This window comes from Chinchilla lanigera, unplaced genomic scaffold (assembly GCF_000276665.1).
Source record: "Chinchilla lanigera isolate Chin_1 unplaced genomic scaffold, ChiLan1.0 scaffold00001, whole genome shotgun sequence".
NCBI classification, from domain to species: domain Eukaryota; kingdom Metazoa; phylum Chordata; class Mammalia; order Rodentia; family Chinchillidae; genus Chinchilla; species Chinchilla lanigera.
The window spans coordinates 6,294,560-6,299,263 of NW_004955402.1; the positions used below are offsets into that span (position 1 = coordinate 6,294,560).

At 42.5% G+C, this 4,704-nt stretch overlaps 1 pseudogene; it reads left to right on the plus strand.

The window, feature by feature from the left end:
* Nucleotides 1–1,215: 1,215 nt before the first annotated feature.
* On the plus strand, nucleotides 1,216–2,163 carry LOC106149669 (annotated as a pseudogene).
* Nucleotides 2,164–4,704: the final 2,541 nt, after the last annotated feature.

The following is a 4,704-nucleotide window of genomic DNA, read 5'->3' on the forward strand; positions in this document are numbered from 1 at the left end:
TGGCAGCGTTTTTCCAACAACATGCATTCACTTCCTGGCTCTGTGTCACATTTGGATGATTTCCAAAATAGTCCAAACTTTTGTAGTATTATTATTGTATGTTATGGTGACTTGTAAGCAAGGATCTTTGATGCTCTTCGTAATTATTCAGGGATGCCACGGATCATGCCCATATAAGCCAGCAAGCGAAAGTGACGAGTGTTGCACAGGTTCTGACTGCTTCAAGAACAGACCGTTCCTTCCTCTCTTTCTCTCCGTGGCCTCCAATTCCCTGAGAGACAACAGTATTGAAATGACATTAATTAGTAAACCTACAGTGGCCCCCAAATGTTCAAGGGAGAGAAGAGTTGCACAACCACTCATTTTAAATCAAAAGCTAGAAATGATTAATCTTAGTGAGGAGGGCATGCTGAAAGCTGAGACAGACAGAAAGCAAGGCCTCCTGTGCCAAACAGTTAGTCAAGTTAGAAAGGCAGAGGAAACATTCTCAGAGGAAATTACAAGTGTTACTCCAAAGGACACATGAAGTGAAACAGGGTTCCTGTCATTATGGAAAGAGCTCTAGCAGTATGGGTGCAAGCTCAAACCAGCCACAGTATTTCTTTACACTTCAGTCTGTGCAAGCCTTTTACTCCCCCATTCTTTTTTTTTTTTTTTTGGTTTTTCTCCGGTACCAGGAACTGAACTCACGACCTTGCACTTGCCAGGCAGGCGCTTTGCCGCTGAGCTAAATCCCCAGCCCCTACTCCCCCATTCTTTGAAGGTTGAATGAGCTGAGGAAGTTGGAGAAGTTTGAAGTAAGTCAAGGTTGGTTCATGAGCTTTAAGGAAAGAAGACATTTCCCCAACATAACACCACAAGAGGAAGCAGCACGGGCTGATGTAGAAGATACAGCAAGGTATCCAGAAGATTGTGCTGAGATCCTCAACGAAGATTTTCAATGTAGACAAAACGGTCATCATATGGGAAGAAGATGCCATCTGGAACTCTCATAACTAAAGAAGAGTCAATGATTGACTTCAAACTTCTCTGTCTTGTTTTTGTTTGTTTGTTTGTTTGTTTGTTTGTTTTTTCCTCCGGTACCAGGAACCGAACTCATGACCTTGCGCTTGCCAGGCAGGCGCTTTGCCGCTGAGCTAAATCCCCAGCCCCTTCGCTGTCTTGTTAAAGGTGAATGCAGTTGATGACTTTAGGTTGGCCCATTAACTGGGCCAAAATCCTAATACCCTGAAGAATTACTCTAAACCTTCTCGGCCTGTGCTCTACAATGCAACAACAAAGCCTGGATGAAAGCACATCTGTTTACAATATGTTTTACTGAATATGTTTTACCTATTGTTAAAAACCTACTAATTCAGGAGGAAAAAGATTCCTTTCCAAATATTACTGCTCATTGAAAATACACCTGATTATCCCAGAGCTTCAGTGGAAATATCCAAGATTGGTGCTTTAATGTCTGCTAATGCATCATCCATTCTGCACCCCAAAGATCTAGGAGTAACTTCAACGTTCAAGTCTTAAGGCTTAGGAAATACACTTTGTAAAGTACTGACTACCATTGGTAGCCATTCTTGCATAAGGGAGGAAGCAAATCCAAAAGCTTCTGGAAAGTATTCTCCATTCAATGTGTCATTAAGAACATTTGTGTTTGATGGAGGAAGTCAAAGTATCAACATTAAGAGGAGTTTGGGTGCAGTGGATTCCAACACTCATAAATGATGTTGAAGAGAAGGACCTTGGTGGAGGCAATAACTAGAGATGTGTTGGAAAGAAGAGAGCTAGAATTAGAAGTGGAGCCTGAAGATGTGACTGAATTGTAACAACTTCACAATTATAATTTTAATGTATGAGGAGTTTTTTCTTGTGGATGAGAAAAGGAAATGATTTTTTTGAGATGGAAACTACTCCTATTGAATATGCTGTGAACGTTGTTGAAAAGACAACAAAGGCTTTAGAATATTACATAAACTTAGTCCATGAAGCCACAGCAGGCATGGAGAGACTGGCTCCAATGTTGAAAGATGTTCCACTGTAGGTAAAATGCTGTCAAATACCATTGTGTGCTACAGAGAGATCTTCTATGAAAGGATGAATTACTCAACCTCCCTACTGTTCAGACACAATACTTCACTACATACACAATTTAAAGAAGTAGAGATTTAATTGGGCTCACACTTTCCAGGGATTTAGTTTATTGTTGGCTGCTGTAAGGCAGGAATATCATAGTGGAACCAGGAGAGCAGAGCTACTTATTCATGAGATCATGAAGCAGAGCAAGGGAATAGTACCAGAAAGGAAGGAACCAGGGACCAGATAAGACCCAAGCCCACCCCTCAATGGCTCATACAGACACACTCAAAAGGGTGCTATACCAATCCCTTGTGCAGATCCCAAACTAAATCAAGTTGACACTCCACCCTAACCACTACATTCTACCTCTTGTCAACTTGTAACCCAAACCATCTCCTTAAACCATACTTAATCTCCTAATAAATACTATAGCAAGTTCATAATTCTTCCTAACATAAACCAGTTATCCTGCCTGTTATGGGTTGTGTCTGGATGTCTCCCCAAATCCTCATACAGTTATGGGGGGCAGGCTCTTCATAGGTGGCTGAATCTAGAGTTTGTTTGTTTGTATGTTTGTTTTTCTTCCAGTATCACGAATCGAACTCACAACCTTGCACTTTGAATCTAGAGTTTGAGGTTGGTTCATGGTCTAATACTGGGGTTGAGGGTAGCCTGGGGCAGGTAGCCTGCACACAATACAAGGGACAGAAAGAGTCTTCTCTCTCTCTCCCTCTTGCTTTTTCTGTTTTCCACTGTCATGAACTGTTACCATTCTGTCATGAGTCATCCTGGCTTAGAGCAAGCTGATTGCAGTCTGAAACCACTACAAACCATGAGCTAAATAAGCCTTTCCCAATTCAAGTTTGGGTGTTGGTTATTTTGTGTGCTACAGAGAAGCACAACAAAGAGAAAAGTGACTAAGACAGTGCCTATGACCAGAAATGCAACAGTCCCTTCCTGAAAGTCTCAAAAGTTCCAGCATTTTTCAAAAGCCCAAGTCAAAGTTTCTTCTGTGACTCAGACAAATTCTTAGCTGGTAGACCTTTGTACAAATAAAAAACAAGCTACATAACTCCCAGCTACAATGCACAGGTAAACATTCCCATCACAAAAGGGAAGGATGGGGGATAGAAATTAATATGACTAATGGATAAAACCCAGCAGGGCAAAAATTGAATCCCATAGGTCCATGTATAGCATCCAAGGAGATACAACAAGGCTGTCATGTATGAGTTCCAGAGGGCTTGGGCATTTCTACCTTTATGGCCTTGTTGATTGTGATGCACATGTTCTCTCTCTTGGGTTGGCTCCATTCACATCTTGTGGCATTCCTTAGCAGATGCTTTATTTTCTGGCACCCTTGACTTTCTGGTGTCTCTACTAAAATTTTGGCTTCATTCCCCAGCTTCACGTATCATCCATCCAACCGCTCCTTGCCTTACCTCCGAGGACTTCCTTTGAAAGCTGGACGGAAACCTCCCTGACTCCAGAACTCCTACATGTTGGTAAAGCCTGCATCACAAGGAGAATGCCGTAGTCTGCTGCCAGTGCAAGCATTAGTCAGGGCCCCTTGGACTATGGTGACGGTAGCCTCTGAATGCTTGCATGGGTGAACAGAGTAAAATGAATCCCATGGAATTAATTTCCTGGAACGCCCCTCTCCAGCAGTTGTCTCAGGCACTGTCTTCACAAAACTATGTGGACACTTTTGTACCCTCCAGCCTGCCATGAGTGGGGTCTGATTTCTGAGATGCCCTCAAGGCATCTTTCTTCTTGTCCCCATGCAAAGTAATTAATTACTTTTTAAAGGCAGTACTGTCTTTAGTAGTCACACCACATTTGGTCCCAACTTTACACTTAGTTGATTCTGGGAAAAAAATTAAGATTTTCATGTTTTTAGCTCTGTTTTTTACCCCAGTTCTCACTATAACCCTTGCTAAAAATAGCCAGAAGTACTCATGCCACAGCCGGAATATTGGGCTGCCTTGAAATTTCCTCCTCGAGATCAATTAGTCCACCACTGCTAACCTCAGTTTCCCTCAGTGTCTCAGGACGTGGGCAAAGCATACACAAATTTCCAATCAGAGTGTAACACACATGACTTCTAGTCCAACTATCAGTGGAATCTTCCTTCTAAATGAAACCTGATGAACCTGGTTTTCCTCCCCACATTCCTTTCAGCATGCTGGCCTTCTGAATTCCAACCAGCATTTCCTGTCAATCTTTGGTCACAGCATTCAAAAGCTTCACTAAATTGTACTTCCAAACCTCTCAAAGTTCTCCTGCAAACTGGTTCTAAAAGTTTGTAAACCACACAGTCATGTATCATCACAGCAGTGACCACTGTCCTAGTACCAATTTCCCACATTAGTCAATTTCCGGTTGCTGAGACACAAAATATCATGACACCCACAACTTAAATGTGGGGAGGTTTAATTTAGTTCCCAACATCCACAGATTCAGCCCATGGTTCCTGGCTCCATGGCAGGAACATCAGGGGACGGGGAGGCAAATTTCCTTAGTTCATGGTAGCTGGGGAACAGAGCAAGGAAACTGTGCCAGAAAAAAAGGGCCGGGTAGCAGTTATAGAACTCAAGGTCACCCTTCCATGGCCCAACCAAAGACACCCAGAAA